This window comes from Citrus clementina, unplaced genomic scaffold (genome assembly GCF_000493195.1).
Source record: "Citrus clementina cultivar Clemenules unplaced genomic scaffold, Citrus_clementina_v1.0 scaffold_3, whole genome shotgun sequence".
Lineage (NCBI taxonomy): Eukaryota > Viridiplantae > Streptophyta > Magnoliopsida > Sapindales > Rutaceae > Citrus > Citrus x clementina.
In genome coordinates, this window is record NW_006262339.1 from 10,640,859 (window position 1) to 10,668,565 (window position 27,707).

Here is a 27,707-nt window from a genome sequence, read left to right on the forward strand (position 1 = left end):
ATTTGACTTAAAACTTAAAACTTAAAACTATAACAACTATTGTCTATTATTATAGTTTAAATTACAACCTAAACATATAATATGAAATTATAAATAATAATATCTATTAAGAATTACCTTTCAAATATCCATAACACCCTATCATTCGCTCACTGTTTCTATTGTTGAAGCTTGTGATCTTACAAACTCTTTAAAATGTCAAAAAAAAATGAAATTAGTAAGTAACTTAAGTACATGTAGATGCTATTTAGAAAATTATAATACATCTTAACTTTATAAAGTATGAGAAAAATATTATCTTTTTGTAGCTCCATATGAAATATCTGCTCCTTAATATCTTCTTGAAGGTTGTAGACATGATTAGCAAAAAGTTTAGCTTGTAACTAATTTTCAGTACATATCAATGCCTCAATCATACAAGGGGTCAAAGAACTCCGATATTCGTCAATGACGCGACGCCCAGTGCTAAAGGCAGATTCAGATGCCACTATGAAAACAGGAACAACGAGGACATCCCTTGCAATTTTCTCTAATATTGGATACTTCGATCTATTAACCTTCCACCAAAGCAAAACATTGAGCTTAAGATTGCTCGGATCCTCAACTGGGCCACTCAAATATCGTTCCACCTCAGATACTACTCTCTTGCCCTCATTCTGAACAAACACTTTCTGAGTATACCCAAGGAAAGGGCAGGAAACTCAAAAAATGTCATCACCATCACCACTAGGAACATCCGCCAAACCAACCTCAGTTGTAAAATAAGGAGAATAACTTATACCACCATAGCTGCCGCTAGGAACACTCTCACTACACATCGATGGTGTGGAACTGGAGCACATTGCACTATATGCATCATAAAGCATTTAACAAATCTTTCACTGCTTTGGTCATTTCTTCAACTTTCCAACCATCATTGGCAAAACTGATCTAAAAAATATGTTTGGCACAGTCCATTTTAGCTTGTGGATCAAGAATAGAGGCAACAATCAACATTTTATTTATTTTCCCTAAAGACTCCTAGTATTTATCAAATTTTTTCCTCATATTACAAGCCATGACCACCACCCAAGGATCTTTACTTGCCTCTAATGCAATCAATGACCTCTTAATTAAGCCAATGGTATCATAACAAAGATTAGAAGTCACACTCAAAGAGGCAGAAAATAACAATGCGGCATCATAAAATACCTTCAAAAACTTCATAATTCGTTCTACACTCTCCCAATCCTCAAGTCCATATGGGCCCACCCTCTTAGCATTATATTCTTTCTCGAGAAAGTATGTCTCATACGGTTTATCCACCTCTGCCATTCTATCAAATGCCGCTTAAAACTTCAACGCAGCCATCAACATTAAATAGGTGAATTCCACTTAGTAGGACAATAAAAAGTAACCATTCCATTTAGACATTTCACCTGTTGAGTACACTGTTTAAATGCATGTAGCCTCGTAGTGGAGGATCTCACATACTTCACAGCATTCTGAATGGCGGCAACACTAGCATGCAATTCATTCAACCCCGAAACAATAATTAAATTCAAAATATGTGTACAACAACGCACATGCATATATTGTCTCGCCAACACAAGTGCATCATCATTCCTCCAAGCAAGCAATTGCATAGTCACATAATTAATAGCAATATCATTTATAGTGGTATTATTAATGATTATTGCAAACAACCTCTCTATCTCCCAATCTTGTAAACAAGCTACAATCTTTTTATTGATCTTTTTTCCTCTATGATCTTCAATCACACTGAAACTAATAATCCTTCTGTTCAAACACCAGTCACTATCAATAAAATGAGCTGTGATCACCATGTAACTCATGTTTTGAACGGAAGTCCATAAATCAGTAGTAAGAGACACTCGCTACTTGTTGCAAATCAAACTCTTCAACATTGTCTTTTCTTCTAAAAATAAATCTATAACATCCCTAACAATAGTTCTTCGAGATGGCATAACAAACTGTGGAATGGCTACATTACAGAAATGTCTGAACCCTTTGTTATCCACAAAACTAAGCGGCAACTCACCCATAATGATCATTTTGGTGACTTCCCTTCTACAACTGTCTTGACTCCACCCTTTAGCCAAAGCCATATTACTTGCATTTCCTTCCCCACCCTCAGTTGTGAAGTTTTGTTGACTTCCCTCTTGTTGTTCCCTGAATGTCTTGTATGCAAGGCAAGTCTGTATATGATTTCTCATATTTGTAATCCCATCACGCCTTGAATGACATTGATATTGTCTACCACAATAGTTGCACTTGCATTTGTTTGGATTGTCCTCAAGTAAAGTGAAATGATTCCATGTCTCAAATCTTTTCTTCATCGGTGGTCTTTTTCGCTTTGCCTTTTGAGTTCCTTCCATTTGAACACTTTGATTGTCATCATCACTTATCGAATTCGATCTTGAGTGTCCAGACATCTAAACATACAAATAAATAATTATTAATCATTAATTCAAAAATCAAAACACAAAAAAGATTATTAAAAAAATCTACTTAATAGTTAGTATTACAAATTGATTCAAATAATTGTTAATTTAATTTTATGAAACTTTTTGAAATCAATATTTCCAATTTTCCACCATAATATTTATATATGATCAAGAATTCAAGATGCACATTCCATAAAAGAAAACCAAGAAATTAATGTAATTATTTAATTTATAAAATCAATTATCCATTGGCCAAAATAATATAATATTAATTACATATATGTATCCTAAATTCTTAATTCTTATTATAAACCCCTAAATTTTATGCCACATTATATGTACTTAACCACTTAATATTTACTTATTGGTTATCATGCAATTAATTAAATTGATTAATTTTGTGTTGAAGTTGAAACTTGAAACTACTGCAATTAAATTGGTTAATTTTTTGTTAAAGTTGAAACTACTGCACAAGTACACATATCATATGACATATATAATTATAATTTATATTGTAACATAATATTTAATTTTAATTTTTAATCTACCATTACTATTCATACAAAAAAATCAATTGTTAATGAGTAACAAAAAATTAATGCCCGATTATTTTCATTTTATTGTTAAAATTTAACAATATATAATTATATATTATTAACATAAAAAATTGCAATTAACATTTCACTTTCTCATATAACATATAACAATTATAATTAATGCATATATATTATATACCATCACTTAATAAGTATCAAAGGTCGGATTCGGGCTTCCAAAACTCAAAGACTTTTTTAGAGTCAACAACTGAGATCCAAAATGCAAATAGAGCTTGAATCAGGGGCAGCTTGCCAGGTGGATCTTCAATCGGACCGAGTGATGGTGGAGTAGAGGATTGAAGGCGTGGATCCTGTGCTTAGTTGCAGTAGATTCGTAGATCGGGTCACGATCTTCGCGAATCAGTTTCGGCTTCGGTTGGCGTTGTTCCCTGCGGCGGTTGCTGCGTGCGGTGGCTGAATGAAGCTAGCTTCGTGAACTTTGCGTGTGTGTTTGTGGTGTCTGGTGAGCGATGGAGGTCGTGAATAGGTGTGGCTTGTACATTGCCGGTCGGCAATGGGCTGGCTGCTTGTGCTTGAGTGCTGGTTTGTGTGTGTGGTAAGCGTTAATGGCAGACTTGGCTTTGTTCTTTGTAAGGGACGTGAGGCCGTGAGGGTTTGTGTGTGTTCTTTGTGAATTATTGTGAGTCTTGTGATTTGTGAATACTAACTTTGTGTGTGTGTGCTGTGTGGTGTTCGTGACTCCATGTACTGTAGTGCACTAGTGTAGTATGTGACTATGTGAGTGTGTGAGTGTGTAATACTGTAATTTTTGGCTTTGTTCTTTTTTTTATTATTTTGTCTCAACTCGATCGAGTTTTCAGATCCGATTGGGTTGAGACAAATTCACCTGATCAGGTTTTCTTCACCACCCGATCCGATCCAAACACGAAAGTTTTTAGATCGGGTCGGGTTGGATCGAATTGGGTCGGATATTTTGCCCACCCCTACCAAGTGTACCATCTCACTCAAACAGAAAACCAACATCCACGATCTTTTGAATGTACCGTAAAATCCATTTTACAGATTGCCAATGTCCTTTACCAAGATTATGCATATACTTGCTCACTATACCAACTGCATATGAAATGTCAAGCCTTGTACAAACCATTGCATACATCAAGCTGCCCACTGCATTTGAATACGAAATTTGTAACATGTATTCTCGTTCTGCATATGTTGAAGGAAATAGTTGTGCAGAAAGCTTGAAATGAGAAGTCAACGGAGTACTCACAGGTTTTGTCTACTCTATCATGCCAAACTGTAGTAGTGTCTTCTTTAAATATTGCTTCTGAGACAAACTAACTTTGCCACAAGCTTTATCTCTGTATATCTCTATGCCAAGAATCTTCTTAGCATCACCGAGATCTTTCATCTTAAACTCTTGATTGAGTTGAGTATTCAACTTCTCAATCTCATCTTTGCTCTTGGATACTATTAGCATATCATCGACATACAAGAACAAATACATAAAGGATTCCTCTTGTAACTTACAAAAATACACATAATGACCAAATTTATTCCTTGTGTACCTTTGCCTTTTCATAAACCGATCAAATTGCTTGTACCACTGCCTCGGAGATTGTTTCAATCCATAAAGCGACTTTGTCAATTTGCAAACCCAATTTTCTTTTCCAAAAATTTTGAATCCATCTAGCTGAGTCATGTAGATTTCCTCTTCCAAATTACCATGTAAAAATGCAAGTTTTACATTAAGCTGAACTAGTTCAAGATCAAATTGCGTAACCATGGCTAGCAAAATTCGAATAGATGAGTGTTTTACAACTAGAGAAAATACCTCATTGTAGTCTATTCCTTCTTTCTGAGCGTAACCATTCGCTATCAATCTAGCCTTGTATCGAATCTTATTTTTACGAGGAAATCCTTTATTCTTTGCATATACCCATTTGCACCCAATTGCCTTCTTTTCCTTGAGCAGTATAACTAACTCCCAAGTTCTATTTTTATGAAGAGACTGCATTTCTTCATCTATTACTAGCTTCCACTGTACACTTTTAGGGCTACTTATTACTTTTCTGTAAGTGAAAGGAACATCATCATCTACAACTGGAAGTGCATAGGCCACTATATTAACAAAGCGAGCAGGTCTACGAATATCCATTCGTAGCCTTCTATATGCAATTGAATCTTGTTGCTATAAAGGTTCTTGAGTCAGAACTTCTTCGTCATCCTCGGTTGATGGAGAATTATTATCTATCTCATCGACACCAATTGAATCAGCCTTTACCTTTTCAAACTCCACATGCTGCAAAGTGCTACTGGTCTTGTCATCCTCTTGTGAATCTTTTTGTTTCAACATGGCTGATTCATCAAAAGTCACATCTCTAGTAAAAATAATATTCTTTTTAACTGGACACTAGAAGCTGTTATCTTGTATATGTTCTTTATAATGATTTTGATGATAACAAACTCTGAATGATTCTAATTAAAATGTTGGAGTTTTCTGTTTAATGAATATTTCATTAAAAAGTCGTATAATACTTTCCTAAAATATGAGAAACCATTAAAGTTTAAACTGGAGAAATATCTTCTACAAAATGATGATTAAAACTGTGTTTCTGGAAATAAACGGTGAACCATTAACATTGAAACAGTTAATCGATAAATTTCAGAGATGAGTATTTTCTTAAACTTGAACCGGTTAAAAAAAATGGCAATACAAGTGTGTAGGGAAAGTTACTAGAATTAAACAACTAACTATTTATATCAAACGGTGAACTGATAATTTCCAGAATGGAAATAAGTGCTAATCTTGAACCATTGAAGACAAACGAATAAGCCTATTCTATTTTGTGTGCTACTGGAAATAACCGGCGAACTGTTAACTACAAACGGCAAACTGATAATTTCTAGAATATCATTTCATGCTAACCCTTAACTGTTTAGCAAGAACAAATAGCAGAAATTTATTTTGCAGGTCTCTGGAAATTACTGGCAAACTGATAGTGGCAAACAATCAATCGTTTATTTGAATTTCAGCTCAACAGTTGCTTGGACCAGTCAAAACAGTTAACCGTTAAGCTTTAACGGTGATCCAATTTCGCTCAAAAAGTCAGCAACGGTTATATTTAAGCTCCAACTATAAATAAGCTCATTCAAATTCAAACCAAGATTGATTACAACGTTATCATTGAGCTTATAATCAAGAATACAATCTTTATTGAGTCTTAAATACATTATTGTTTCATTTATTCTCACATTTGGGCATTGATTTTGTAACTATATACTTTGTGAGAGAAAAATAAATTTGTAATCTTTATTTGAATGATTGTAAGTGTTGGGATACACTTAAGTTAAGAGATTGAGGATAATCTCTTTGTGTAAAGGTTTATTGACACCTTAGAAGTCAATTGTAAGTGTTCTTGAAACCTTGAAGGCTTGATTAGTGGAATCCTCAAGCCCGGTGTGCTTGGAGGTGTGGACACATACGAGGTTGGCCGAACCACATAAAAATCTCCGTGTTTGAATCTCTTTTATTTTATCTTTTTATATTTTGATTTATTTATTTATTATTGCTTTAATTTATTTTAAGATTTGCATCTAGATTCAATTTGATATTTCATAATTTTTAGAAACCCAATTCACCCCCCTCTTGGGTTGTTTAGATATTATTTCATTTGGCATCAGAGCCTTGTTCTTTTGTGAGGACTTAATCGTCTAGAGTAAAAGATCCATGGCAACCCAAAATAACTCTACCTTTAGAGAAAGACAATCCATAACTAGACCACCGTTCTTTAACGGTAATGATTATGCATATTGAAAAACTAGGATGAGAATTTATTTGCAAGCGTTAGATTATGAAATTTGGGAAGTAGTTTGTGATGGTCCATTTATGCCTATAACTAAAAATAAAGAATGAGATGATATTCCTAAATTGTCAAGTGAATGGAGTGAGTTCGAAAAGAAAACAATGTCTTTAAACTCCAAGGCAATGAATGCTCTATTTTGTGCTCTATATAAGAAAAAATTCCATAGAGTATCTAGTTATGAAAGTGCACAAGAAATATGGAACAAACGTGAGGTTGTTTATGAAGGGACAAATCAAGTTAAAGAGTAAAAAATCAGTACGTATACTCGCCAACACTAATTGTTCCAAATGGAACAGAATGAAAGTGTGTATTCTATGTATACACGATTTACAGAAATAATGAACACCCTAGGAGCCCTAGGAAAGAATTTTTCGAATAACGAGAAAGTCAAGAAAATCTTTAGGTCACTTTTAAAAGAATGAAGACCTAAGAGGACTGTCATTGAAGAAGCCAAAAACTTAATTACTTTACTTATTGATGATTTAATTGGCTCTCTCATTTCATATGAAGAAGATTTGGCAGCAGAAAAATAGCATGAGGAGAAGAAGAAAAGCATTGCTCTCAAAGTTTCAAAACATGAGAGTGATGAGGAAAGTGAGGCGGATGATGAGGAGATGGCTATGCTAACTAGGAGATTTAGAAAATTCTACAAGAAAACTAATGAGCGAAGAAAGTTCAGAAACTTCAAGAACCAAAAAGAGAAGAATGAGCTGATCACTTGCTATAAATGCAAAAAGCCTGGACACATACGGTCTGAATGTCCTCTTCTAAACAAGCTAAAGAAGAAAGCAATGGTAGCGATATAAGATGATTTTGATGAGGAAACGAGTGACGATGAAGAGCATAAAAAAATGACAAATCTAGCTCTCATGGCGATCGGAGAAGGATCATTGGATGAACTTGATGAGGTAAATGATCTTCCTATATATGATGAATTACATGATTCTTTTAAAGAATTGCATGATGAATGGATAAAAATTAGTAAAAAGAATGCATGTTTTAAAAAGAAAATGCTAGAACTTACAAATGAAAAAAGTGCTATGGAAAATGCAATAATTCTTTGAATGAGATGATGATAGAATTAGAATTAGAGAATAAAATGTTGCATGAGAATATTGCATCTTTTAAAAATAAACAAAACACTTCATATGAGCATGAAAAATCACATGTTGATGATTGGATAAAAGAAAATGACCTGATTAAGAAAAATAATAATGAGCTAAATGAAATTGTGTTAAAATTCAAAAATGGGCAAAAGATGTTGGATAGCATGCTCAATTCACAAAAATGTGTGTTTGACAAAGAAGGTATTGGTTATAAGCCAAATTTGAAACAAAAATATTATAAGAATTACTTTGTAAAGAGTACCCCTATTAATGATCAAGTTGTATGTCATTATTGTAATCAAGATGATCGCATAAAAAATAGATGTCCAGTGAAAAGAAATGCATATTATGATGTTAAATGTGTTTGGGTTCCAAAAGGAACTATTGCTAACACTGAAGAACCCAAGAAGTTTTGGGTACCTAAAACTTAGAAACTTTTTCTGCAAGGATAAAAAAAAGAAAAATAAGTGGTACTTGGACAATGGATGTTCAAGACATATGACAGGAAATTACTCTTGGTTTTCAAGTTTTACCAAGATTGAAAACGATGGAAACGTATCCTTTGGAGATAACTCAAAAGGAAAATCATTGGTATCAGAAATATGGGTAATGTATCCTCTACTCTTATTGAAAATGTGTGTTTGGTTGAAAACTTGAAACACAATTTGCTTAGCATTAGTCAACTATGTGATAAGGGTCATAAAGTTGCTTTTGATAAGAACAGATGTGTTATTGAGAATGCATGTGATGGCGAGATATTGTTTGTAGGAAATAGATGTGTTAATGTTTACACCATTGATACAAATTGTGCATCTACATATGATAAATATTTTTCTGCATTGCATGATGATGGTTGGTTATGGCATAGAAGACTACAATATGCAAGCATGGATTTAATCTCAAAGATTTCCAAAAATAATTTAGTTAAATGTCTTCCAAAAATCAGATTTCAAAAAGATAAAATTTGTAAAGCATGCCAATTTAGTAAATAAATCAAAACTTCTTTTAAAAGCAAAAATCATGTTTCTATTTCAAAACATCTTCAATTACTTCACGTAGACCTATTTAGACCTATAAGATATGCTAGCTTGAGTGGGAAGTATTATACTTTTGTAATTGTTGATGATTTTTCAAGATTCACATGGGTATTATTCTTAACTAAGAAGGATGATGCTTTTGATGCTTTTGATGCTTTTAAAGTGTTTTGTAAGAAAGTTCAAAATGAAAAAGGATATGTTATTTCATGCATAAGGAGTGATCATGGAGGAGAGTTTGAAAACCATGCATTTGAAACCTTTTGCAATAATTTAAGCATTTTGCATCAATTTTCATCACCTAAAATTCCACAACAAAATGGAGTTGTTGAGAGAAAGAATAGGTCAATTCAAGAAATGGCTAGGACTATGTTAAATGAATATTCTTTACCTAAGTATTTTTGGGCCGAGGCTGTCAACACTGCTTGTTATGTTTTGAATCGTGTGTTGATTAGACCTCATCTTAATAAAACACCATATGAGCTTTGGAAAGATAGAAAACCCAACATTGGTTATTTCAAAATTTTTGGATGCAAATGTTTTATTTTGAACACAAAAGATAATCTTGGAAAATTTGATTCAAAATTCGATGTTGGCATCTTTCTTGGGTATTCAAACTCAAGCGAAGCTTATAGATTTTATAATAAAAGAACTCTAGTTATGGAAGAATCAATGCATGTTACGTTTGATGAATCTAACTCTTCCTCTGGAGAGAAAGTTGTTGATAATGATGCAGATGAAGAACTACAAAAAAGAGTCATCAAAGGATAACCACAAGGATGCACCACATGAAAATCAAGAGCAGCAAGATGAAGAAACAAATGCGGAGCAAAATGAAAGTACTTCTCAATCATTCCCCATGGAGTGGAGGTATGTTTCTTCTCATCCTAAAGACTTAATTTTAGGAGACCCTTCACGTGGCATAACAACTAGATCATCGTTTAGAAATACTTGTGAGCATACTGCATTCATATCTCAAATTGAACCAAAATCCTTTGCGGATGCGGAAAATGATGAATCTTGGATTATAGCAATGCAAGAGGAGTTGAATCAATTTGAAAGAAACAATGTGTGGGAATTAGTTCCTAAACCGGAACATTAATTCATTATAGGTATTAAATGGGTCTTTAAAAATAAGATAGATGAATCTGATGTGGTTATAAGGAATAAAATTCAATTAGTGGCTCAAGGGTACAACAAAGAAGAAAGAATTGATTTTGATGAAACATTTGCACCTGTAGCTAGATTAGAATCTATTAGGATGCTATTAGCATTCGCATGTCATAAAGATTTCATTTTATTTCAAATGGATGTTAAAAGTACTTTATTAAATGATTATATTATGGAAGAAGTGTATGTGAAACAACCTCCTAGTTTTGAAAATGAAAAATTTCCAAATCATGTCTATAAGTATTTAAAGCATTATATGGATTAAAACAAGTGCCTAGAGTATGGTATAATAGACTTAAAACCAAGATATACTTGTTGTACAAATTTATGTTGATGATATTATTTTTGGTTCTACTAATGAGTCTTTGTGCAAGGAGTTTTCGTCTTGTATGAGTAAGGAATTTACGTCTTGTATAAGTAATGAATTTAAAATGAATAGGATGGGAGATTTAAAGCACTTCCTTAGGCTGCAAATAAAACAAAATAAGCGAGGAATTTTCATATATCAAGCCGAGTTTATGAAAGACCTACTCAAGTAATTTGGCATTGATGACTCAAAGACCAAAAACACTCCAATGAGCACAACGACTAAGCTTGACAAAGATTAAAAAAGTAAAGAAGTGGATATCAAAATGTATCAAGGTATGATTGGATCTTTACTTTACTTAACCACAAGTAGACCCGATATCATGTTTAGTGTATGTTTGTGTGCAAGATTTCAATCATGTCCTAAGGAATCTCATTTGCTTACTGTAAAAAGAATTTTCCTTTATTTGAGTGGAACCATATATCTTGGCCTTTGGTACCCTAGAGGAACTCATATAGATTTAACATGTTATTCGGATGCGGTTTTTGCTGGCTACAAAGTTGATTGAAAAACCACTAGTGGAACTTGTCATTTACTAGGTCATTCACTTGTTTCATGGTTTAGTAAGAAACAAAATTCTGCTGCACTTTCAACCACCGAGACTGAAAATATTGCCGCAGGGAGTTGTTGTACAGAAGGTCTTTGGATGAAATAAACACTTAGAGATTATGACATTAATCTTGAACAAATTTATATTAAGTGTGATAATACTAGTGCTATAAATCTTTCAAAGAATCTAATTCAACACTTTAGAACCAAGCATATAGAAACAAACACTTAGAGATTATGACATTAATCTTGAATAAATTCCTATTAAGTGTGATAATACTAGTGCTATAAATCTTTCAAAGAATCCAATTCAACACTTTAGAACCAAGTATATAGAAATTAGACATCATCTCTTAAGAGATCATGTTCAAAAGTGTGATATTACATTAGAATTTATCTCTACGGATAAACAACTTGCCGATATTTTTACAAAATCTCTTTGCTAAATTTTTTTTAAAAAAAATTCGGCATGAGCTTGGGATGATGAAATTTTCACATTAACATCTCTATTCATGTATTAAGTCTATTGAAATTGGTTGATTGATAATTTGATTTTTTTTAATGAAATGCTTGAGCATGATATATAAATGATGTGTTTTCAATTTTGAATGCTTATATGAATTGATTATTTAAATACATGTGAGTTCGTGAATCATGCATTAAAATGACCCTTAAAATATTTTGGATCAATTAAATGATCTTAGAATGTATTATTTGTTAGCCAAATATTAAAAAAATGTGCGAAATCATAGATAACATAAACGGATAACCGTTTATAAATAAACGATGTACCATTTAATTCTAGAAACTAGGATATGATGCATGTCCATTACTCCTTCATCGTTAACATCTACCTTTTAATCGTTCTTAATCATGTGCTCTTTGGAATTTTCTCCCTCACTATTTACAAAAAACGGCTCGCCGTTTTTATGTGATATAAAATTGTTCAAAGGGTTTCTCCTTCTTCTTCATTTACCCTTTTACCGTTTCCGCCATTGACGCGCAACCGAAGCTTTCACTCTCTTCAATTCTCCATTTTTCTCCATTCTTTTGCCAAATCACACCTATAAAACCATTTCTAATCATTTCTAGATCATTCTTACAAATTCAAAACCTCAAAACGAGCCTAAAATTCACAAATCCCAAATTCAAAACCCTAAGAGCAGCTGAATGGGTTGTCATTTTTGACCGAATTCTTGCCCTCTTTCGACCAAATTGAGCCTCACAATCACTTCCTCCACTTTCTCTTCACCCAATAATCAATTCCATTTCATTCATTTTCATCTTTCTCAACTTTCCTCATTTTCTCCAATTTCACTATGGCTAGCTTATCTCAGCAAACTCAGAGGAGGAAAGGGGCTCCTCCTAGGAACTCTATACCACCACGGGAGACTTTTGAATTCGAAAGAATTCATTTCCCAACAGCCCTGTTGGCCAAGCGCTTCGAGGACCACTTTATTGGCCAAAAGGTACTAGACTCTTTTTATGTATATAGAACATTTTACAGAGTTATTTGTATATGGTAGAAGTGTTAGGAATATGCTTCAACCTTGGGAGTCTGCTATAGATTTTGATGATCGAGTGTATCCTAATTTAGTCCGAGTTTTCTATTCAAACATGGAAATTTCCGCAACTCGGTTAGATAGGATGGTTACTCAAGTTGGGGGTGTTCCCATTAAGCTTGATATTGAGATGTTAAACAACATTCTGGGAATTATGAATGATGGCCATGAAATTTAGACATCTAGGAAAGCTCTTTCATTTTCCAGTTTTGCTCATCATCTTGGTGTTCGAAACATTTGACGACTTCAGGACCTTACTGGTGACATTTGTGCTCTTCTTTTTCGATCCCAATTATTGCCTCTCCAAATTCGCATCCTTCATATCATTTTACAACACATTATTATGCATAGGAAGGGTCATTCGGATGAGGTAACGAGGTTGGATGTTGGGTTATTAGATAGTCTCATTACGAGGTGACCTATTAACCTTGGTTATGTTATTGTGCGGCACATGCTGAGTACTCCAATGGTTAACCACCGTTTGCTTCCGTATGGTAGTATCATTTCTAAGATACTGCGGTATTTTCAAGTGCCTCTTTGGGATGCCGCGTTTACAGAGACCAAAAGGATTAGTTCGGAGGCCATGACTAATATTGGATTTTCTAGAAAGAATGGCAAATGGATCAAGACCTCAAACTCCAAAAATCGGGATACTTTGGTTGCTCCAGAGGATGATTGGATGCTTAATGACATTTACTCTCTCGATCAGCTTCATGATTTTAGGCTAGGAGCTCATCCTCCACCTCCTCGTCGACGATCTGTCCCCCTGCCTCCAGCTGATCATGGGTAATCTCTTCATCAATTTTGTGCTTTAAGTATTCTTTTTATATCTTTTTTTTTATGATGAAGAGGGAGATAATGAATAATGGGGTATAAAATTTATAAAATTTGTTTATTGATCAAAATTTTTAATTGGCCATATATTTAGAGGGAGTATACATTTAGGGGGAGCATAATATTGAAAGAAGTTTTTCATCATCAAAAAATGGGAGAATGTTATCTTGTATATGTTCTTTATAATGATTTTGATGTTAACAAACTTTGAATGATTCTAATTAAAATGTTGGAGTTTTCTGTTTAATAAATATTTCATTAAAAAGTCATATAATATTTTCCTAAAATATAAGAAACCATTAAACTTTAAACTGGGAAAATATCTTCTGTAAAATGATGATTAAACCTGTGTTTCTAGAAATAAATGGTGAACCGTTAATATTCAAACGGTTAACCGATAAATTTAAGAGATGAGTATTTTCTTAAACTTGAACCGGTTAATAAAAACGGGCAACACAAGTGTGCAGGGAAGGTTACTAGAATTAAATGGCTAACCGTTTATATCAAACGGTGAACCGATAATTTCTAGAATGGAAATAAGTGCTAACCTTGAACCGTTGAAGATAAACGGATAAGCCTATTCTATTTTGTGTGCTACTAGAAATAACTGGAGAACCGTTAACTACAAACGGCTAACCGATAATTTCTAGAATATCATTTCATGTTAACCTTTAACTGTTTTAGCAAGAACGGATAGTAGAAATTTATTTTGCAGGTCTCTGAAAATTACCGACAAATCGATAATAGCAAACGGTCAACCGCTTATTTGAATTTCAGCTCAACGGTTACTTGGACCAATCAAAACGGTTAACCGTTAAGCTTTAACAGCGATCCAATTTTGCTTAAAAAGTCAGCAACGGCTATATTTCAGCTCCAACTATAAATAAGCTCATTCAAATTCAAACCAAGATTGATTACAACGTTATCATTGAGCTTATAATCAAAAATACAATCTTCATTGAGTCTTAAATACATTATTGTTTCATTTATTCTCACATTTGGGCATTGATTTTGTAACTATATACTTTGTGAGAGAAAAATAAATTTGTAATCTTTATTTAAGTGATTGTAAGTGTTGGGATACACTTAAGTTAAGAGATTGAGGATAATCTCTTAGTGTAAAGGTTGATTGACACCTTAGAAGTCAATTGTAAGTGTTCTTGAAACTTTGAAGGCTTGATTAGTGGAATCCTCAAGCCTGGTGTGCTCGGAGGTGTGGACGTAGGCGAAGTTGGCCAAACCACGTAAAAATCTCCGTGTTTGAATCTTTCTTCCCTTATCTTTTTATATTTTGATTAATTTATTTATTATTGCTTTAATTTATTTTAAGATTTACATCTAGATTCAATTTGATATTTCATAATTTTTAGAAACTCAATTCACCCCCCTCTCGGGTTGTTTAGATATTTTCAGAAACGATATCCTTTTAATCCACCAGTTATACCCATGAATAATGCTTTCTTTGCTCTTTGGTCTAACCTTAATTCTTTTACATGATAATAGGCAGTGGAACCAAAAATATGTAAAGAATAATAATCAATAGCAGCTTTACCACTCCACATCTCTATGGGTGTTTTGCCCTCAATTGCAGCTGATGGCAAATGGTTGGTGAGATGGCACGCATATTCAACTGCTTTAGCCCAAAACTTCTTGCCCAATCCAGCGTTAGACAATATACACCAAACTTTCTCCAGTATAGTCTGGTTCATGCATTCTGCCACCCCGTTCTGCTGTGATATATCTTGAACATTGAAGTGTCGCACAATGCCTTCATCTTGGCATATTTGTAGAAAATTATCATTTTTATACTTACCACCATTTTCTAAGCAAAGTCTTTTGACCTTTCGACTAGTTTGAGTCTCGACCATTTTCTTCCATTTTAGAAATATGCCCAAAACTTCATTTTTGTTCTTCATCAAATACACTCACTTGCTTTTTCATCAGTATGTCCCAAACGCATATGCCACAACTTAGTTGCTGCTGAATCTGCATCTTTTCTAGAAACTGTTGATGTTGATCCAATAATTGTACTTCCTTGGAATAGTACAAGTAATTTCTTCTTGTGCCTTTCATCACCGTCAGTACACCAGCTACTATTTTTAAAATTCCATTTCTAAAAATGATTATAAGCCTTTTAGATTTAAGGACTCCTAATGAGATGAGATTTTTCTTCAAAATTGGTACATAGCGAATATCCGTCAAGACTTGGATTGAGCCATCATAATTTTTTAATTAGATTATGCCTATTCCCATAGTTTTACAGGCATTGTCATTGCCCATTAAAACAACTCCATCATCCAGCTCCTTGAAGCTAGAAAACCAGCCCTTGTTAGGACACATATGATAAGTACAACCCGAATCTAAAATCCACTCATCAAAGTGACATGTCAACGTCATGCCAACTAGACTAAAGTCTGATTCCTCTTCATGCTCTGCTACAAATGCATCAAAAATAGCCTTGTCCTTTTGTAACTTAGAACAATTCTTTTTCCAATGTTCTTTCTCAAAACAAAAAACACATTAATCTTTGGGAGGCCTCTCTTTAGACTTGTTTCTTTTTCCAAGTTTGCAGCTTTGTGAACGACCTCTCGCTGTCAATGCTTCTGCAACTGTATCTCTGTGATCCTTTCTATATTTCTTTTTTATCTCAAAGTTGTACAACGCACTGCATACAGTATCGAATGTGACACTGTCCTTCCCATGAAGCAAAGTGGTGGTAAGATAACCATATTCATCAGGAAGGGAATTCAACAGCAACAATGCCTTATCTTCATCTTCAAATTTCTCATCCAAAATTACCAAATCTGCTAATATCTAGTTGAATGAGTTCACATGGTCATTCATCGACATGTCAGGTACATACGTAAATCGATAGAGTTTTTTCTTCATATAAAACCTTTTTTCAAGATTTTTTTTCATGTACTTTTCTTCCAATGCCTCCCATAATTTCTTTGCTAATGTCTCCCTTATGACATAGTACTTATGATCTTTAGTCAAACATAAGCGAATAATACCACATGCCTGTCTATTGGTCTTTATCCATTCCTTGTCATCCATATTGTCATGTTTTTCTTCAAGAGCAATGTCCAACTCTTGCTGACATAAGACATCCAACACTCACATTACCACATGCCAAAATTATTGGTACCATCGAATTTCTCCGCTTCAAACATTGCATTAGTGATAGTAGTTCTCGCTGATGAAGACGAAGAAGATGCTTCTGCCATCCTTCTTAACTCAAATGGTCAGTTCCTTCAACAACTATTTACACTTGAAAACAACTTCTATGACGTTAATTTCGCGGGGATAAATGCACCAGGAAAGTTTCTAGGAGAATGGAAGAGTTACAATATTCCCACTTAAAACCCAGACTCCTTAGGTTCTTATGGCCTTATTGACAGAACTTTTCTAGACATGCAAATATACACACTACTTACAATAGACTGTCTCCCAAGTACAAATGATCATCTCCACCGTATCAATGAACAGTACTGTATACGTGAACAATATCGTATGCCCCAAGCACGAACCTCCGACTCTGATACCAATTGTTACGGAAGCGCGGATTGAACAATTACTAATATTTTGGTGACTGTGACTTCTGGAGAAATATAAATGTGACAAATAAATGCAAATAAAATAAGACACAATAATTTACGTGGTTTAGCGCAATGCCTACGTCTACGGGCAAAAATTGGAAGATAATTTTACTAACAAATGGAAATTACAAAAGTAAGAAAAACTCTCAAAACCCACAACCCCAATACACCCAATTAAATCCTCACTAGAACACTCAAGTGGAAGCTCTCTTAATTCTCTCAAATTGCTTCACTTGCAATTGCTCTCAACTCTCTCAATTGGGATGATATAAAGCTCTTCCTCTCCTCTCTATTTATAGGGAAAAAAGGGGTGCACTATTGCACTAACCCCAACAATTTTGTCAACAAAAATTAAGCACCTCTTCCAAAACTTGTCAACAAATTTGGCTCTCATTTTTTAATACATGCATTTGTATCCAAGTTGGTCAAATGCATGCATTAGCAAATTTTGAATGCATGTATTAAATTATATATTAAATTTTTTCAACAAGGACATAAATGCAGGATAGGAAGCAACATATGGGTATTTGTCTAATTTCTAAGCAAAGATATTCTTAATGGGCTTGGTATCCATTAATTTAGTTTTCTCAGAATCTGGCAATTGTTGCTGCTTCTTGTTGGCCAACTTCTTAAGCCTGGCAAGTTCAACGTCTTTGTTCATCTTCCTTCTGTACATCTCAGCAAATGGAATTGGTTCCTGCATCACTGGCTTCTCCCCTCTTTGATCTTAAGTGGATACACTGTTGCCTCTTGCGCTGGGTTTTGGAATGTAGCAATCGATAATCTGCTGCTGTTTGAGTTCACAACTGCTTGGTGATCCGCGTTCTTAAACCTCCTATTGCTGATATACTGATCATAGATAGTAGTTATACATGACAATCACATTCTTATTAATTGAAAATAAGACAATTATTTCTAACTTAATTTAGAAAATTAAGATTAGGAACACAAGTGATAATTTTTTTAACAAAAAAAAAAAAACAAAGGGATGCGTAGAGCTTAAATTAAATTTTAACTTCCTACCTCCCACAAGATTTGAATTCGAATAACCAACCAAAAAAAATTATTTGAAAACTATTTCGTTAGCTTTGAGCTAATTGTATATTTAATTAATAATAGAAAGTTGGATATCAAAAGATTATTTGAATGTTTTCATTAGTGATCAAATAGGGGTAAAAGCTTGTTTAATTCTTATATTTTGAGGTTAGTGCATGTTTAGTTCTTATATTTTTAAAAATACTTCAAAACATCCCTACCATTAAACTATTGACACCCCTGCCGTTACTTTGTGTTCCTTTTACCTTACTTTTACAATATTACCTCTTCACAATATTGTTTCTTTTTTTGGACATTAATAAAAAATAAAATTACCAATTTAACCCCAAAAATAAAATAAAAACAAACACAATATATATTAATTTTTGTGGAAGTTATGTCCAAAAAAATAAATATTGTAAAAAAATTAATTACTAATTTTTTGGACATTAATAAAAAAATTAATATATTAACTCCTCGTGGAGTGTTCAAAAAAATTAATGTAAATTTTTTTGTTTCTATTTTACTTTTTGGGGTTAAATTGATAATTTAATTTTTTTCTTTTTATTAATGTCCAATAAAGAGAAATATTATTGTATGAGGGTAATATTGTAAAAACAAGTTAAAAGAAACAAAAAGTAACAGCTAAGGTGTCAATAACTTAACGGTAAGGATGTTTTGAGGTATTTTTAAAAATAGAATGACTAAATAAGTGCTAACCTCAAAATATAAGGACTAAATAAACTTTTACCCATCAAATAATTAGTATATATGGATAAAGAGAAAATGAGGGAGAAATAGTAGTGTTAGCATATATATACTTACATGACCATGATCGCCCAGGTTGACCACAAAAGCACCTTCAACAGGTTGAACCGTGATCCAAGTCTTGCCGTTAACCCTAGTAGCATGGAGGCCACCAACTTGATCTTGGAGCGGGAGAGTGATGGTACCCGGATCCATGTGGTGTTTGAGTCCGAGAGTGAGGTCGGGTTGTGGGCGTTTTGGGTAGTAACTTACAACAATCTTTTGGTCCATGTCCACACATGCCTTACTAAAAGCTTCTTTCTGAGTTTCTCTAATCCCATTGCCTCTGATAGAACTTCTAGAAGCTTGCACGCCAGTCCCATGAATCCGTCGCTGTATTCTTTTGTTACTTCTATCCAGCCTTCTGGCTTTTCCGGCCAACGAGAATAGTCCCAGCTTTGCTTTGGGTATGAAAAATATGTCACTATTTCACGCCAATCTTTTACTACATCACCCTGCTCATATCATTTTTAAAGAATTTATGTATATTTTTCAGTTATGTTATTATAGTAAAACATTAATTGTTCCAATTATGGGCGGACCCAACTAAGGTAGGTCATTTTCTATTTTTATAGGAATTTTTGTACTAGTAACAATGGTATCTCCAATTATAGCCCTTCTGGAATGAAGCCCCTCCTATATCATTAATTTTCTTTTAAGTCCTAAATCCCTTCTAAAAGAATTAAATAAAAAAAATTTGAATACAGTTTTCATATAACAAAAGACTTGTAGTTCAATATAAGAGTATCATTTGATGGTTTTAAAGTTTTGAGTCAAATCCCAATGATCACATTATTTTTTTTAAAAATATTTTGTGGAAACTACTTAGAAAAATGATACTTTCACGCATTTAAAATAAATACTTTATTACTATTATTATTTAGAATTTGAAAAAAGTAATAGAATTTGAGTTTATAAGACTTAAAATGTATTAGAGTGAACATTAAGAAAATCCAAATTAAATATTTTTTTTTGAACTAAGCCCCCTGTAATTTAATTGTGTGGATCCGCCACTGGTTCCAAACTTCCAATACTTCCAAAGTTGGATTAGCAAGAGCATCTTAACTCATTGGTAACTATTCCGCTATATATAAAGGCTCCACATTTATATTAGACTATTATTTTGTATATTAAAAGGGAACGTAAATTCTAAATCTGTTATTATTTGTTTAAGATATCTTATTTGTTTAGTCAAACATTAAATGTGTCCTGAAAATATATACCAAAATGTCTTAAATTTAAGACTTTTGTTATGTTACATAATCATGTAACACACATGATTATGTAACAGCCATTAGATTTCATCCAACGATTGAGATAAAAAAATCATATTATTTTCGCAACCGTTGGATTTTCATCCAACGGTTGATGCATAATTATGTATGTATCATAATTATGTATGTTACATGATTATGATTATATAACATAACAACCCCCTAAATTTAATTGTTAGGCAGAAACCACATGTGCTGTCGTTTTCATTTGTTTCGCACATTTATTCTTTTGGGTCATTTTCCAATTGATTGTGACTTTCTTGCCCATAATTTTCCGTATTTTCCTTGCCAAATAATTTTATATCTTTCAAGAAATGAAACTTGAAAATCAAAATCAAAATTGACCGCCAAACACTGATGAACGCATTAAATATATTTCTTACAATTTGTAGTTTATCAATATAAAAAACATATATCAAGAAGAAACTGAAGATAAAATGACAAACTAGGTTGGCATGCCAAAGAAAAAGACACTGCTCAGCTATGTTAAGGACATGTTTTAAACTAGTTGGTTCTTAGAAATCCTCATGTATGGTATCTAAATGAATTTAATTTCTATATCATTATAAATTTTCGTTTATTTGGGAGTAGGTTTTTAAGTTATATATGCCTGCTAAGATATAATCATGTAAATCTACAATTTCGACATACCCTAGTTATAATTTAAATTTAACACAAAAAAAAACATAATAATTGATAACCGAATAAGCTTTCTAGTCTCAGATCTTAGAATTTATAAAATTTTGAATCTCTTTTACAAATGTTGTCCATGTACGTTTTCATACATCGACAACATTTTAAAGTCAATTTAAAAATATATTAACTCGATATCCCAAATTTTGTAAAGTATAGGATCAAGGACTAGATAAATTTCAACTGATAACTGAAGTCGAAAGGTAAGACAAAGTTGTTTATATACAACCGATAGTAAACTTAATCTGAATAATGATGAAATTTATGAAAGCGGTGTCCACCTGAAGGTGGCTGGAGACAATGAAGCCACCCTTCTTTCCACCGGAGATATCAATCTTGAGCTTCTCCTCCGGGGTCAGAGCAAAAAAGTGTCTGGCAAGACGAGTCATATCGGATATAAGCTTAGCATCAACACCATGATCAACTTGGAAGATACCCCAGTCCTCGCATGCCTCAACAATTTTCTTGCAAATCTCACCGCTTTTGTTGCCATCAATCCCATCAAGCGAAATCACAGGAATGTCGTTGCTGAAAATTCAAGTAGTATCTATGGAGGTATTATAATTAAAAGAAAGTTTTAGTGTGTTTTATTAAAAATTCAAGGGTCAATGTGACCATTTTTTAAAATTTTACAGGTATAAATATTTTTTTTCGAAAAATTTAATTACCAAATAAAAAAAATTTACTACGAAATAAGAACTTTTTCTTTATCTTTTACCTTACAACATATAACATTATTTTAAAATTTATCTTAGATTAAGTAGCACACAGCAGGTAGTTCATTAATTAGTTGTTTACCCGCTAATAACTAGCTCCAAAAATTTTATCTTCTCTTCTCTTTTTCTTTCAAACAAAATTTTAAGACCTTCTTTCTCTTCCTCTTCTCTTTGTGAGAATATTCAAGGAAAGAGAGTATAAAGTAGACTTTTTTTAGAAGAAAAATAGCTGATTCATAAGTCAGCTACGAAAGGAGAAATCAATATAAGATTTGGATTTGGAGCTGCGTGCACATAAGTTAACGAAGAAATTGAAGCATTTGGAATAATTAAAGAAGCCAAGGACTGAACTGAAATTAACTATGTCGGTGACCATGAAGATCAATAAATCAAAAAAGAAATAAAAAAATTTTAATTCCTTTTATGGCAATCGCTTGAATTTGATTACTGAAGTGAAAAAGAAACGGCAAGAGTTCCTGCAAAACATGACGTGTGCAACATTTTCAGATCAAGGCAACAATAATTCGCATTTGTAATTCATATTTGAGTAATGACAACATTACAAATAATTTTGTAGAAAAATAAAGTTCAAATTAATATTATTAGTTAAATCAAAATTATGATAAGAACAGGTCATTTATTTTTATTTTATATATTTTTAACAAATTAATTATATATTACCACATCAATTTATATAAAATTCTTTCTACAATTTTTAATGGGTCTATAAGTATTCTTGGCATTCACATGCAAAAACAAAGCATACGGACAAAGAAAAACCAAAAGCAAAAGCAAAAGAAGTGGATGTGAGAACAAAAAACAAAAACAAAAGTATTTTCTTAAGTTAACTTACAATCAAATCTTTTAGTGCAAAAACAAATAATAAAACAGTAAAGTGAGATGGACCAGTGAGTAAATTAAACCCAAAAGAAAAAAGAATAATGAAGACATGACACAAGTCACACTGAAGTAAGAAAAAACGTGCAAAATAATGGAAATAGATTATATCATGTTTAAAATCCTAAATTTATATTTTTCTCAAATAATATGATAATTATCAATTAGTTGATGAGATAATATAATTAATTTATTTAAATCTTATATAGAGTTATCAGCTACTTAATTAATGACACATCATTTGAAATGAAATTTAAGATAAAAAATTTAGGAGGTCTATCATTACTCTACTTATATTTGATACTTAATTCTAATTAATATTTTTTTTTTGTAAAAAGAAATAGGTGTGGAAGGTTATTTTTAACATTTTGAAGAACTTTAGGCTTGTTGCATACAATTAATTTATAAAAATATTTGATACATTTTGATTTTGTTAACAAAATCCATGTCTAGCATGGTGGTGTGGTTTGCAACGCCCGCTAATGACATAAGTTAAATAAAATGATAATAATAATAAAAAACTCTTGTTCCCAAATTCTTTTCATCTCATCTCAAATAATCACTAAAACTTTTGTTCCCAAATCATCAATATCAACATCACATCTCATCTTGTTCTTGTTCATTGCAGCCATCGGCATCAAGAAGGCTAAAACTTCATTCTGAATTCACTACTCAATCCCCCATCTTTAAGTTGTACAAATCAATTCATGGTGTTTTATACCAAACTCAAATGCCTATTGACGCAAAAAACGAATATAAGTAATGAAAATCATGAGATAAAAAAACACAATAGAGGTATAAATGGCCAGCTATATCATCTTTATATTTTAGCTGGATCACTTTTAGCTATCTCTCTTTCAGCTCAATGTTCTTATGAGTATGTGGTAAAGATTTTGGAAATTTAATTTCCTAAGGTACTTCAATATTATTATTTTTTTTATTATAAACAAATAGATTTTAGCATAAAATGATGAGAGGAAGATCATGATAAAGTATTTGCATACGTGTTATGTGTTAACGAATAGATAAAAATAATAATTATATGAGATATACAATCTGCCATGATTCATGTAACTACATACTTGATAAATAAGCATGTATATCAATTGACCTTTTCTCTTAACCAATACAATTCTCCGAAAAAAGACTTTTTTTAATCAAAATTTGGCGAAGAAAAGACAAAAACTAACCTAATCTATTTTCTAATATCAGAAACAAACCCATAAATTTATAAACATTTCTTCTTCATTTTTTTTAGAGTAATATTATCTCTTAAAAAGTGAAGAACTTTTTATTTTTATTAGTTGTTACTTGCCCCCTTATATCCATAAAATTGAACGATCTCATGGCTGTGGGGTAAAATTAATGCATACATATATGCATATATATACTTTAAAAAGTCCAATTCTTTCTTCTTCTTCTTCTTTTTTTTTTAATTCAAATTAGTGAATTATTAAATTATAATTACAAGTTTACTTCAACGGTTCATGTCCGGTTTGATATTATGATTGGATAGTTATAATTTAAAATTTTAATATTAAAGGTATGTAGTAAATATTTGATATTGTGATTTGAAAGTTAAATTGATTTTAACCGACAACACCTCAATAACAAATAGAAATATAGTCAATAATTTTCCTTACAGAACAAGAATTTTGAATTCTTTGTATTAATTAATCATCGTTGATTTTTGCAAATTATCCCTTTTGTAACTAATTGTCGTTTGTCAAACACTCACTCTTCATATTATTGGTTACTGCTAGTTAAGTTTCTGCGATAATGACTTGATTTTGTACCATGTAGCTTGCAATCCCTAGTAAATTGAGGATCACGAAATGTGTCTTTCTTTCGTACAATCAAAAGTGTTCAGGCATGTCCGTAGCCTTAAATCTCTCTTCCTCTTTTTACGTTCTAACTTTTTCTTTCAGGACTAGTTGTTCAAACACTGATATTAGACCATGATTCAAGTTATCAACTTTGTCATTTTTTCTCCATATTGGACTCATTTTAAGCTTCAACTTCACCCTTGGTCTCTGTAATTCTGTAATGCTATTCAGAATGTTGCAAAAACTTCTGTAAACACCTGGTTATGTACATTTGCTTGAAACTCTTCTATAATAAAGGTTAGTAGAGATCAGACATGATGTTCGAAGCTTGCAGAGCCTCGACAAGAAGTACCTTCCGACATTTTAAGGGGTGAAGTTACTGGCTAAGCATTATAGAAGCAGCAAAAGAGGCTTCTCGATAAATTCCCACAACAGGTTTTGCAGTACTAAGCCTGGAAAATTGTTGTATTGCAAAAATCTAAAAAAATTGTCAAAAATACATTTGGAAATGATCTGATCTAGTAATTGTGATGTCATAGCTAGCTGGAGACAAATGTTGCACTATGTGTGGATGGATGTAGAAAATATTTGAGTAAGCTCTTCTACTAACTTGAGTTACATATTTCTCTTTAATCTGCGTAGATACTACAAAGTATTGGTAGAAGTCATCACAGATTTGTGTGCCCCATGTGAAGTATATACAGAAAAGTCCCGATTTGGTATCTTATCAGTATATAACCAGTTGATGAACTTGATTAAAGCTTACCAACTTACAGGCACAATGGCTCCAGTTGACAATAGATTCCAAAATACAACTTAATGAAGGGCATCTAAATAATTTATTTAACACAAAGCATAAACGTCAAGGTATGAAATTTTACTTCGGTTGAGCAACAAGGTTTCCGTATCCAACTACTAAATAAGGAAACATATAGTCATCGACTGTATTTGTAGGAACCGTGAAACAATTGACTTATTGATGTAAAACTCAATCAAGGACCAAGTCTAATTAAACTAACCATTTCATGATCTCTTATATATATATATATATATCAAAGAAATTGAGATTAGCTGGAAAAAAGGATATATTAATGTGCTGTTTATGTAAAAATGAAAAGACATAAGTTATTTCAAATTCTAGTTGGTTTTAATTTTTGAAAGTTTGTTATGCGTTGACGTTTATTGCGCTTTCACAAGCGGTTCAGAGTAAGTTAGTTAAGCTGTTGACTTTTACTGAGCCAAAAAGAACTGGGAAAAAGAAGATGGTAAACAGTCATGATTCTTGTATATAGAACTGGGAAAAAGAAGCTGTTGACTTCAAAATCGGGGAATATTACCCCTACACCCAGATCAAAGATTAAGTAGTGTACCCAATATAATTCAACATCGAATAAGTCACTGTTGTAAACTTATATGAGTATTAGAATCATCTATTTGACTTCTAACCAAGTAAAGAAGCCTATGGGAAATCATCTATTAATTTGAGTTTTGCCGAGTTGTATCGATGTTGCTTGTAATCTGAATCTTGCACCATTAATAATAGAAAGAGACGGTTGTTCCGTATCCATACGTGTGAATCTTACTAGATAGTGCTGTGCGTGTGATTTGTATGTTTCTTGTCATCACATTGCTGAGAGATCAATATGATATCTTCATAAAGTTTAATCAATTGATCATCACTCAATTGGTTCTGGGGTTGGGATCAGATTTTCACTCTCACATATTCCTTTGCCCGATTTGATAGACAACCAAGGAGATCAGCTAGAGTTTCAAAGCCTAGCAGCAAGCTGGTGGACTTTGTTTGACCATGCAAACCATGCCCATGCAAGCCATGCAATTGATCTCCCACGTAAATCTTTCATGCAAGTTAGTTTGAATAAGAGCACGTGAGGACCGTGGGCAATTGATATTGGAGTACATTGAGGAGAAGACTACGTCAAAGTTGTTGCCGAGAATCAAGTTAATTTATTTTCTGTTTTTATCTAGTTGTTAATAAGGATTTGATTTGGCTGGATTTGAGCCAAGATTTTAGGCTACAAATCACTAGTATCCTTTATGTTTAACTGTATAAATAAGCAGCAACCATGACGAATAAAGGAAAAGAAATTAGTCAAAACAAATACTGGTTGTTCATACCATAAATTGAACGAATATCATGCATTGCTTTTTTGTATTTGATCGGGACCTATCATTGGTATCAGAGCAGGAGTTTTGCAGTGTCTAGTGTCTACCAACAAAGAGAGAATTGAACGTGTCGAAACCGAACTTGGCGGAATGCAGAATGAGATACAACGATTAGGTTAGGGAATGAATGACAAATTTCACCACCTGGAGGCCATGATCAGCAAGCTAGCTGAGACATTTGGCCAATCCCAAAGAGCCCCAAACCAGCATGATCAAACAGACACTTCACGAACGGGTCAAGGAGAGAGTGGAGGGGAACAACAACCGATTCCTCCACGACTTGCCGAACTCGATTTTCCCAAATATTCAGGAGATGACCCTATGGAGTAGGTCAACCGTGTCACACAATTTTTTGATTATCAAGAAACTAGTGAGGACCAGCAAGTTGTGCTAGCATCTTACCACCTTGAAGGAGAAGCCAACTAGTGGTGGCAATGGTTGCGCCGCACCTACGAAGAAGATGGACAAGCAGTAACATGGAACACATTTGTCGATGAGTTGTGGTCGCGTTTTGGATCGATGGAATGTGAAGATTTTGACGAGGCCTTATCTCGCATGCAACAAATTGGAACATTGCGAGATTATCAAAAGGGGTTTGAGAGGCTGGGCAACAAGGTTCACGGATGGACTCAGCGGGCGTTAGTAGGCACCTTCATGGGAGGACTCAAACTTGAGATTTCGGAGGAGATCTGCTTGTTTCGACCAAAAACTCTTAAGGAGGCCATCAGCTTAGCACGGATGAAAGATGAACAGATCACGCGGCAGCGAAAATTAATCCAGCCAATATTTTCCAATCGGGCAGTGACAACATCACCAATTGTCAATAAGAACTCACCAGCAACACCATTCAAAAGGCTTACCTGGGAGGAGATGCAACGTCGACGGGCACATGGTTTGTTTTTCAACTGCAATGAGAAATTCACGGCAGGTCATCGGTGTACTAAGGCTCAACTTCTAATTTTAGAAGCCGAGGAAGAATCTAAGGAAACTCTCGAAGCGGTGCCAACTGAGGAAGCATCCTACAATCCCAAGATCACCTTTTATGCCTTAACCGGCTGGACGACACCACAAACGATGCGTGTTAAGGCGAAAATCGGGCCATATGAAATTATCGTGTTGATTGACGGTGGATCAACACATAATTTTATTAGCACCCACCTAGCAAACTTACTGAAACTCCCTAT

General features: G+C 33.2%; 1 pseudogene; it reads right to left on the minus strand.

Annotated features, from left to right (window-relative positions):
* Positions 1-17,629: 17,629 nt before the first annotated feature.
* LOC18046460 lies at positions 17,630-21,342 on the minus strand (annotated as a pseudogene).
* Positions 21,343-27,707: the final 6,365 nt, after the last annotated feature.